Here is an 11,729-nt window from a genome sequence, read left to right as displayed (position 1 = left end):
TAAATTAAAAAATTAATTTCAGAATACATTTAGATTGACAGAAAAATCAGAAAGCTAGTACAGAAATTTCCCATATATCCTGCATCCAGTTTTCCCTATGATTACTATCTTAGATGGTATAGTGTGTCTCCCCCCATTAATGAACCAATATTCATACTTTTTAAAAATAACTAAAGCTCATACTTTATTCAGATTTCCTGAGTTGTTATCTCATGTCCTTTCTGTCTTCTGGGATCCCATCCAGAACACCACATTACCTTGGTGGCCATGTCTCCTTAGACTTCTCTTGGCAGTGAGAGTTTCTCAGACTTTCCTTGGTTTTCATGACCTTGACCGTCTTGAGTACTAGGCAGGTATTTTGTAGCATGTCCCTTGGCTGGGTTTTTCTGATGTTCTAATGGTTAGGCTGGGGTTATGCGTTTTGGGGTGAAGTACCCTTCTCATCACATCATATCAAGGGTACATACTATCTAGCTGGGTGCAGTGGCTCATGCCTGTAATCCCAGCACTTTGGGAGGCCGAGGTGGGCAGATCGCTTGAGGCCAGGAGTTCAAGACTCGCCCAGCCAACATGGTGAAACCCCATCTCTACTAAAAATACAAAAATCAGCCAGACGTGATGACGCACACCTGTAATGCCAGCTACTCAGGAGGCTGAGGCAGGAGAATCACTCGAAGCCGGGAGGCAGAGGTTGCAGTGAGCCGAGATCACACCACTGCACTCCAGCCTGGGCAACAGAGCGAGACTCCGTCTCAAAAAAAAAAAAAAAAAAAAAAAGGGTACATACTATCAACATGACTTACCACTGTTGATGTTAGTCTTTTAAAAATTATTTTATTTTCAATTAAAATCTTTTCAACTTTTAAGTTTAGGGGTACATATGCAGGTTTGTTATATAGGTAAACATGTGTGATAGGGATTTGTTGTACAGATTATTTCATCACCCAGGTATTAAGCTTAGTACTCAGTAGTTATTTTCTCTGATCTTCTCCCTCCTTCCCCTTTGTTCCCTCCAGTAGGCTCCAGTGTGTGTTGTTTCCCTCTATGTATCCATGTGTTCTCATTATTTAGCTGCCATACAATTTTTTTTTAATAGAGACAGGGCCTTACTATGTTGCCCAGGCTGGTCTCCCAACTCCTTGGCTCAAGCATTCCTCCTGCCTCAGCCTCCCAAAGTGCTGAGGTTACAGGTGTGAGCCACTGCACCTGACTGATGTTATTTTCAGTCTCCTCAGGGGTGGAGGGTGGGGTATCTAAAAAATTATTTGGAATTATTCAGCATGGAAGATTTCTCCATTCTCTTTCCCATTTATTTATTTACGTAATCATTTATTAATGCCTGTATTGACTCATGGTTATTTATTTTACACTCTGGGTTATAATCCAAGACTACTTTTTTTTTTTTTTGAGACAGAGTCTCGCTCTGTTGCCCAGGCTGGTGTGCAGTGGTGTGATCTCAGCTCACTGCAACCTCTGCCTCCCGGGTTCAAGTGATTCTTGTGCCTCAGCCTCCCTAGTAGCTGGGATTACAGGCATGCACCATCATGCCTGGCTAATTTTTATATTTTTGGTAGAGATGGGGTTTCACCTTATTGGCCAGGCTAGTCTTGAACTCCTGACCTCAAGTGATCTGCCTGCCTTGGCCTTTCAAAGTGCTGGGATTACAGGCATGAGCCACCACGTCCAGCCAAGACTTATAATTTTGTTGTTTGAATTGTTCTAGCTTTGGCCATTGGAAGCTTCTTCACATTGGCACCTGTGGTGTGTGTGTGCACGTATGTGTGTACTTCCTTACTTTTTGATGCTACAATATGCTCCAGGCTCATCATGTGTATTTCCTGCCCCAGTCCTGGAATCAGCCATTTTTTTTAAGAAGCCTGGTTTCTTTTATTGGAGAATGGTATCAGAAATCAAGATCTAGGTGTTAGGTGTGTTCATTACTCTTGGGGTATACTCTTGGGGTATATGACCTTTTAAAACATTGCCTTGAAAGTCATGGGGTTCTCTTCTGCAATAATCTCAGGCCCACTCAGAATCAAGGGGAGAGGACGCAGACCGCTCCTTCCATTTTGAAGGAGGCCTGTCATTGTCACATTGTAAGAGCTTGTGAGATGGGATAGATTGGTGTTGTCATCTTTGGATAATACCAGCGATGTTGTTGTCCACCCAAGAATTCTTACTTTACATAACACATCTTTCCTCCCTGTCTGGTTTCTGTTTTGCCTCAGAGACTTTCTTTCCATGGTTTAGTTTTTCCTGCAGGTAATTTTAGTTGATACAGGGACGTACGTTAAATAACATTGAGTCATATTGTGAAAGTAATTTCCTTTTCAATTCTCTCCTAATCCCTTCGCTGGAGTCAAAGAGAAGGTCTCAGCTTGGTGCTACAAATGTCTTTACCATGTTTATAACTCTTGCTAATTTCTTTTTTAATGTTCTGGCTCAGAGCAGTCTTACAGCACAGCATCCTAGGTGGAATTTAATCATATGGCTTTATGTGCTTTTGCAGTTACACTCTGCAGCAGAGACGTTTGCCACTTCCCAGGATGCATGTGCACCCCCACATCTCCCAGTCACCTAGGAGTTAGGCAGGGCCATGTGACGACTATTCTTGGCCCATGGACTCTGGGTGGAAGATTTAAACGTCAGCGAGTGGCCCTCCAGCTCTGTCATGTCCTGTTCAGTGACCAAGGAGGCCAGGCATTCTGAGAGGGCATTGCCTCTTGATGGCTTGGGTCTGTGTCCCCGCCCAAATCTCATGTCAAGTTGTAATCCCCAATGCTGGAAGTGAGGCCTGGTGGAAGATGATTGGCTCATGGGGGCGGATTTCCCCCTTCTCTACCGTTCTCGTGATAGAGTTCTGATGAGATCTGGTTGTTTAAAGGGTGTAGCACCTCCCCCGCCTCTTCCTCCTGCTCTGGTTACATAAGACCTGCTTGTTTCCAGGCCAGGCGTGGTGGCTCACACCTGTAATCCCAGCACTTTGGGAGGCTGAGGCAGGTGGATCACTTGATGTCAGGAGTTCAAGACCAGCCTGGCCAACATGGTGAAACCCCGTCTCTACTAAAAAAAATACAAAAATTAGCCAGGCATGGTGGCATGCGCCTGTAATCCCAGTTGCTCAGGAGGCTGAGGTGAGAGAATAGCTTGAACTCAGGAGGCAGCAGTTACAGTGAGCCGAGATCGCGCCACTGCACTCCAGCCTGAGACAAAGTGAGACTCTGTCTCAAAATAAAAAAAAAGAAAAAGAGAAAAATGGCATGCCTGTTTTCCCTTCACTTTCTGCCATGATTGAAAGTTTTCTGAGGCCCCTCCAGAAGCTGTCATGCTTCCTGTATATACTGTGGAACCATGAGCCAATTAAACCTCTTTTCATATAGATTACCCAGTCTCAGGACATCCCCCTCTGCCTGAGTCTCTGAGTGAAGCAGAGCCTTCCGTCAGCCCATGTTGGATGCACAACATTTGCTATGTTAAACCTTTGAACTCTTGGGATCATTTTTTATTTCATTTTTTAGAGTTGGGGTCTCACTCTGTTGTCCAGGCTGGAGTGCATGGCTTGATTATAGCTTGCTGCAGCCTTGAACTCCTGGACTTAAGCAATCCTCCTGCCTCAGCTTCCCAATTAGGTGAGACTACAGGCATGCACCACCATGCCCTGCTAATTTTTAAATTGTTTTGTAGAGTCAGGCTCTTGCTGTGTTGCCTAGGCTGGAGTGAAGTGATATGATCCACAGCTCACTGCGCCCTCAAACTCCTGGTCTCAAGCAGCCCTCTTGCCGCGGCCTCCGCAAATGTTGGGATTATATTTATGAGCCACCACACCTGGCTGGGGTCAGTGGTCTTTGTTGCATTGCCTAAACTTTCCTAATATATATATATATATATATATTTTTTTTTTTGACACTCTGTTGCTCAGGCTGGAGTGCAGTGGTGAGATTTCAGCTCACTGCAACCTCCACCTCCTGGGCTTAAGTGATCCTCCCACCCCAGCCTCCTGTGTATGTGGGACTACATGCATGAGCCACCACACCTGGCTAATTTTTGTACTTTTTGTAGAGTTGGGGTTTCGCCATGTTGGCCAGGATGGTTTCGAACTTCTGACCTGAAGTGATCCGTCCGCCTCAGCCTCCCAAAGTGCTGGGATTACAGGCACGAGCCACTTTGCCTGGCCACTAAATATACCTTCTAAACAGGGCAAGTGATACGGAATTCATATTTACATAATAATGCAAAATTTACCAAAAATAAACATAAAGGGAGTCGGTTCAAAGAAAAATATCAGGTGCATAATTTGCTTGGTGATACTTAGACATGGTAAGAATCCTGGGGGCAAAAATCCAAATGATCGACCAAGGGCCAAATGACCAGTGTTTTTGGAAAATACTGCTCTCGTATTCTCATCTTGCGCTCTGCATAGGAACATGGGCCTTTATGGGAATTGGCCAGAAAATCAAGCTCCATTAATTCCCATTTGTTCACTCTATGTCCTGTGGCTAAAACAACATCACCAAAATCTTTACATTAACGTTGATTAGATCAGAGATTACATTAAAAGATCTGAATTTTACATTTGATTTTAGAACCAAATAGCTTGCCGTTGCTCATAGTATTCCCCAAACACTAATCCAGGGTATAACCTGGTGAGAAGGAGGGTTTTCAAGTCTTTCTGTTCATAGGGTGCTATTTAAAGGCAGAAGCAAATGATAAGTGACTCAGAATTAGTAGCCACCCAGACACTGCAGCCAGTGGGGAAAGGATGGAGTGTTGTTCCAAGTCCAGCGCATCGAAAGCAGGGCATGTGCCGATTAGTGAGTAATTGGGTCCTGGCATGGTGATTTGCATGTTGGAAACTGCTGAAATATTCATGTACTTGACTGTGTCTCTTCCAATTAGATGTAATAAATGCAGATTTGGTGGCCATATGTTTTATTTTGATGTAATGGTTTTAACCTTTATGGAGCTCGCGAGTGCGTGTGTGTGTGTGTGTGTATGTAGTTCTCCAGTTCTCTAAGGCTGGCCTGATTTGAAACACGCTGGTATTTTTAAGATGCAATTTGATTAGATGATTATTGGAGACTCCTTCTTGGGATTGGAAGAACAGGTGGTATTAGCTTTCTGTTTTGACTTCTGCATTTATTTATTCCTTCCTTCTCTCCTGTGTCCCCCTTTTCTTTCTGCCCCCTATCTGCTCTCCTTCTCTTGCCTTCCCTCCCCTTCTCCCTCCCTACTCCCATCTCTTGAGCAACTGGATTAATCTCTCTAAGCCTCAGTTTCCCTACCTGTAAAATAGGGATAACAATACCTTTTTATGAGGAGTAAAGAAGATACTGTATATGAAGCATTTAGCACAGTATTTGGCACACAGTAAATGCTCAGTAAGTGGCAGCTGTTGTGATTAGTGTCAGCAGTATAAATCTCAGCAGGTTACCTAACCTTTCTGAACCTCAGTTTCTCCATCTGAAAAATAGGCTCATGCTATTCCTTTCCCCAGATTGTTGTGATGTCTGCTATTTTTATCAGATGCTCAGAGTGAATAAAGAACAAATGAATGAATTTTGGAACTAATTGTGTATTAGAGTAGAAACCCTACAGTAACAGACTATCCCAAAATTTCAGTGGCCTGACATATTACATTTATTTCTCCCTCCCATCGCATGCTGATGTGGATGGAAAGGAGGCTCTGCGCCATGCAGTCATTCAGGGATCTGCACTTTTTCCATCTGAGGGTTTAACCCCTGCAGAGGTCTCCAAGTCCTCTTCCTTCAGCCCATGATTGAGGTAAGACAATGGCAGATCTCATGTGGGAGGTTATTATGCGACAGACCAGGCAATGGTCACGTCTGTTCCCATTCCATTTGTCTCTCAGTACATTGCTGACCACAAGCAAGGCTGGGAGCTGTGTGCCTAGGACAGCAAGGAGGACAAGCAGGACTTCACGCTGGATTTAGGTTTCTAGAAACCACAAGGTGGGAAAAAACTTTGCCACCTGCTTTGGAGACTCACAAAAAAGATAACAAATGAGTCTGATTTCATGTCATAAACAGGTCGAAGAGGCAGAGGAAGGCTGAACAAGGGAGAAAGTGAGAAGCAGGTAGGGGACAGAGAGGGAAACTTGCCTGTCTTCTATGGCCTGGGGTCCTGGCCATCAGAGCCACACAGTGTGTCTGTACTTCTTCGCTCCCTCTGTCCTTGTCCATTTTCTCTTTGGAATCTATTATTAGTGAGCTCCGCCATTGTTTTTTCTGATTTCATTAAAATGCCACCAAGACACATGCTCTGCAGTATGCCACTTCAGTCCTAAGTGGGGCATTTTTGCTAGATGGATCGATTTTTTTAAATGACAGCATCTGTTTGCTTATACACATTTATTTATAATTCTTCCCCTGACAATCAGAGCAGGGGAATCGGTGAGCGGTAACCAGCTGTTGGGATTAGTGGGGAAGGGAGGCGGTGATTTGATCTGTGAAGGAGTACCAAAGCCCCGGCCCAAAGCAGTAAAAATGGAACAGATGCCCCCAAATACACTGGCTCAGGGAGGGACGAGTAAATCACATGTGCTGCCAGCTGCAGCCCCAGAGAGACACCAGATGAGCTGGGTGAGCTGGAGAAGCTCCTGAGAGTCAGGGGCTGTGTCTGGCCCTCCCTGGGACTCGAGGGGCTTGGTAGATGGGATGGAGGGCAGTGGAATAGCGGAGAGTAGTGGACCTTGGTGAGCTGGACCCTCTGATAAGTCCCCATGTCGCTCAGGATGAAATCCAGACAGCTCACCATGGTCTACAAGGCACTACCAATGTGGCCTCTGTTATTCCTCCACCCTGTATCCCTGCTTTCTGCTGCCTCTCCAAGTGTGCACCAGCAGCTCCACCTCCAGCTGTTTCTGGAACATGCCAGGGGCTCCCCCTCCTTGGGGTCCCTCAGGCTCTTCTCTCCTCATCCATCCTCCATTTCCATGAGGCTCACTCTTTCAAATCCATGCGCAAATGTTGCTTCTTAGAACTATTTCTTATAACCTTCCTCTCCAACCCACTTCCCTCTGGTCTCAATCTGTTTGTGCTGCTGTAACAAAATACCCCTGGCTGGGCAATTTATAAAGAATAGAAGTTTATTTCTCATGGTTCTGGAGGCTGGGAAGTCCAAGATCAAGGCGCGGGCAGATTCAGTGCCTGGTCAATGCTCACTCTGATTCTAGACGGTGCCTTCTTACTGTGTTCTTGGTGGAAGGAGACAAAAGGGGGCGAATGCTCTGTCCTCACATAGCAAGAGAGACAGGAGAGCCAGGCAGCTATCTGAAGCCTCTTTTATGAGGGTATTACAGTAGCCCCCACCTTATCCTAGGGGGATACGTTCCAAGACCCCCCAGTGGATACTTAAAACCATGGATAGCACTGAAGCCTGTATATACTACATTTTTTCCTATACATACATATCTGTGATGAAGTTTAATTTATAAATTAGGCACAGTAAAAGATTAACAACAACAATAATAAAATAGAACAATTATAACAATATAGTGTAATAAAAATCTGATGAATATTTCTGGAATTTTCCATTTAATATTTTGGGATGGTGGTTGACCACAAGGAGCTGAAACCGTGGATGGGGGCATTCACTACTGTAATCCCATGCATGAGGGTGGGGCCCTCCTGATGTAATCCCCTCCTCCAGACCCTACCTTCTAATGCCATTACCTTGGGGGTTAGGTGTCAACATAAGAAGTTTGGGGGAACACATACATTCAAACCCTAGCACCTCCTCTCTTGTTTTCTTTTTCTCTCTAACAGACCCTTCTATGGTCTGGCATAAATGTAAACTTTTATATAGTCCAGACCCTGGACCCCTTCTCTCCTCAAATAAGGAGGAGATATTAATTGGTCCATTCTGGTTGAATGTCAATGTCATAGTAGTCCCAGTTACTCAGGAGGCCGAGGCAGGAGAATGAACCTGGGAGGTGGAGGCTGCCGTGAGCTGAGATCACACCACTGTACTCCAGCCTGGGTGACAGAGCGAGACTCTGTCTCAAAGACAAACAAAGTGGACTGGCTGTGACCTAGCCACAAGAGGTGGGGACTGTGGGGACGTAGCATGTTTGTGCCAGGCTCACAGGCGTGCCCCTGGAAACACAGGCCTAGCACTACCAGATCTCTTTATCCAGACAAGCTGCAAATCTAAATCTGAACTTTCAAGAGAAATTTGAAATAATCTATCTTTTAATTCTGATGTTGTTGTTGTTGTTGTTGTGGTTTTCTGAGACAGGGTCTTTCTCTGTTGCCCAGGCTGGAGTGCAGTGGCATGATCATAGCTCACTGGGTTCAAGTGATTCTCCTGCCTCAGCCTCCTAAGTAGCTGGGACTACAGATGAGTGCCACCATGCCTGGCTAATTTTTTATTTTCGTAGAGATGGGGGTCTTGCTATGCTGTCCAGGCTAGTCTCAAACGCCTGACCTCAAGCGATCCTCCCACCTCAGCCTCCCAAAGTGCAGGGATTACAGGTGTGAGCCACCACACCCAGCCTCAATCTCTTAAATTTTGGAAATCCATCAGAAAAAATTGAAAGACTACATGGGCCAAACCAAACGGCTGTGAGCAGGATTCAGCTCAAGGGAGAATGAGTTAGGGTTTCCGGGCTTGGAGGCAGCCTCTTCTCCAGGGTCCTGCTTCCTCCCCAGGGAGGTGCCAGGAAGCACAACCCCAAGACCCACAGCCCAGGATCCCACTATTTCCTCTCTCTCTTCTCTCTCCCCCAGCCACAGGAAGTCTCTCTCCAAGTTCTGTTCTCCCCACTGTGGCTCCAAGACCCTTGGTGGTACCTTAAATCCCCTCCAACCCCTTAGTTCTTCTGAGAACTCTCTGAGTTCTCCTAAAAGAGAAAAACAGCCAGAAAGATGTATGAGCTATTTCTTGTTCCCCTTCTGCTATATCCCTCCCCTGAGGCAACAGCTGCCTGTTTTGATGAGAAGGAAAAGGGAGAACGAGAGGAAAGAGAAACAACCGAAAAAAGATAAAGTAATATATCAAAGCATTATGATGCTTTGTACACCAAAGCAGATGGGAGGAGGGGAAGGAGGGGGACAGAGCACAGGGAAGTTAGGTCACGGGACCACAAATGGGATTGACGCCATTCCTCTGAGTCCTGGGGCTCTCTGTGGAGGTGGGAAGATGGAGGAAGAACTGGGTTAGATGGGATGGTCGGGAAGTGACATTTGAGCTGAAACCTGAAGGATAAAGGAGGCAGCCATGCAACCAACCAGGGAGAAGGCCCATTCCTCTGCTTCCTTCCCAAGCAGACACTCTCTGCTGCTCTGAGAGCTCGTCTGGGACCCCAGACTCTCTTCCAGGAACAGAAAGTGCAAAGAACCCAAGGCATTTTCAAAGGGAGCAAGGAGGCCCAGCACGAGACGGGAGAGGGAGGGCAGATGAGGCAGGGGGCAGCCAGTCATTGTAGGGGGTTTGGGTTTTGATGTAATGCCATTTTGGAGGGTGGTGAGCCCGCAAAGAGCATGAACTGATGATTTCACAGTTTTATGAGATCACGCCGGCTGCAGTGTGGAGAGTATCCTGTAGGGGGCGCGAGAGCGGCAGCTGGGACCCAGTTAGGAGCTGTGGGAGTTGTCTGGGCTGGAGGTGGCGTTGGTTCAGACCCTGGAGCTAAAGCAGGAACTGGAGCCTAGTGCTCAGCTGCAAAGCGTATTTTGGAACTGCTGCTGGTTGGACCCGCTGATGGAGGGCATGGAAAAAAAGAAGGATCCAGCGACGAGTCCTTGTTTCTTGCCTTGAATATTGTTGAGTGTCAACTTGTGTCATTCACTCATCTCTTTATTCAGCAAATATTTATTGAATGCCTACTACGAATGAGGCATTGGGCTGGATCCTGGGGAGCTACAGAGATCAGGAATACAGGGTTGATGGCCCCAGAGAGCAACCTTCAGTGACCTGGACTTTCTGTGACCCCTGAGTTGCAAATAGGGAGAGTCAAAAGGGACAATGTGTTCCCTCAAATGAAAAATCCTGCATTGATTCAGCAAACATTTACTGAGCATCTACTATGCAGCAAGTACAGTTCAGGGGCAAACGAGACAGACAAGGCCCCTGCCTTCATGAAGCTCCTATGGAACAGACAGAAAACAAACATCATTGCTTCCTGTCTCAGGTGGAGAGAATAATAATAGCTTACCCTTTTACCTTGTTGACTGTGCAGGGCACTGCAAACAGGTGCTTCACGTGATCCACTCGTTCCCTCCTCACTGTGTGCGTGATCCTCATCATCCCATTTTACAGATGAGGAAAGTGAATCCACTTCATCCAACCAGCAGAGTCTGGAAGACAGGAAGCTCACATGGGAGGCTCTAATGGGTGGGGCCTAGAAGCGATGATGTCACTTCTGCTCACTTCCACTGGCCATAACTCGGTCACATGATCATGCCTGACTGCAAGGAAGGCTGGGAGATGTGTAGTCTATCTAGGTCCCCAGAGGAAACTGGAAATGAGATTCGTGACCACATGGTGGCCTCCGCCTAGGCTCTTTGCATGCATTAGTGCCATTTAAACCCCAGAAGGAGATGTTATTAACATAGTTGCAAAGCTGTGGAACTGGCATTCAATCCCAGGCCTCCTAATTCCTCAGCACAGTGTTTCCTGGGCTTCCACAGAAGAAGAGAGGAGAAGCAGAATGGAAAAATCTGAGAACAGTAAGGTGAACATTGTCAATCAGGCTCCCATAATCTAGGCGTGGGAAGCTACGTTAGAGGTGACAGGGGACCCTGAAGGTGGAGTTTTAAGACTATTGCTGCTACTTTTGGCTGTGCGACCTTGGTGTTGTGCCACACTTCTATTGATTTCAGTAGGGAAGGGACCATGTTCAAGAGGCCGAAGGGCTGGGTGTGGTGGCTTGCATGGTAATCCTAGCATGTTGGGAGGCCAAGGTGGGCGGATCACTTGAGGTCAGGAGTTCAAGACCAGCCTGGCCAACATGGTGAAACCCCGTCTCTATTAAAAATACAAAAATTAGCTGGGTGTGTTGGCGGGCACCTCTCATCTCTGCTACTCAGAAGGCTGAGGCAGGAGAATGGCTTGAACCTGGGAGGCGAGGTTGCAGTGAGCTGAGATCTTGCCACTGCACTCCAGCCTGGGCGACAAAGTGAGATTCCATCTCAAAAAAATAAAATAAAATAAAAAGAGGCTGAAGAAGAGAACTGGAGCCAGCGAACAAGATATAGGGTTTATTGGGGGACTTACATACTGGGCAGTCCAGTGGTGGCGGGCTAGACAGGAGAACCACTACCATTTGTAAAAAGCTTGCAGATTATATAGTATTTCCACTTAGCACTCTAGCAATTTCACTTAGTGCACTAGCACCCCTAACAACCTCCTCCTGACAACCTTCATTTAACCCAAAACAAAGAGCCTCCATCCCCTGTATGGCCTATGTTTCATGGGATGGGCTGGGTTTCAGATGTTGCTCGTAGGTAAGGAATGAATCTACACTTTGGCCACTCCCAGATTCCTTAGCTTGGAACTCTGAACACACATTCTTCTTAGACCATAGGGTCATTCTCAGGATATTGCTCCAGTTAAGTGCTTGCTCTCAGGTGCATCTGCCATGCACTTGGCTGAATTGTTTCTCTTCTGAGCCTTGGTTTATTGTAATATCAAGATGATAAGACCCATCTTGTCAGATTATCTGTGAGGATGAAATAAAATACCACAGCCTGGCCAGGGCAGGTATATGA

The sequence above is a fragment of the Hylobates moloch genome, unplaced genomic scaffold, assembly GCF_009828535.3.
Source record: "Hylobates moloch isolate HMO894 unplaced genomic scaffold, HMol_V3 SCAFFOLD_6, whole genome shotgun sequence".
NCBI classification, from domain to species: Eukaryota; Metazoa; Chordata; class Mammalia; order Primates; family Hylobatidae; genus Hylobates; species Hylobates moloch.
Note: the sequence above shows the minus strand (reverse complement) of the source record.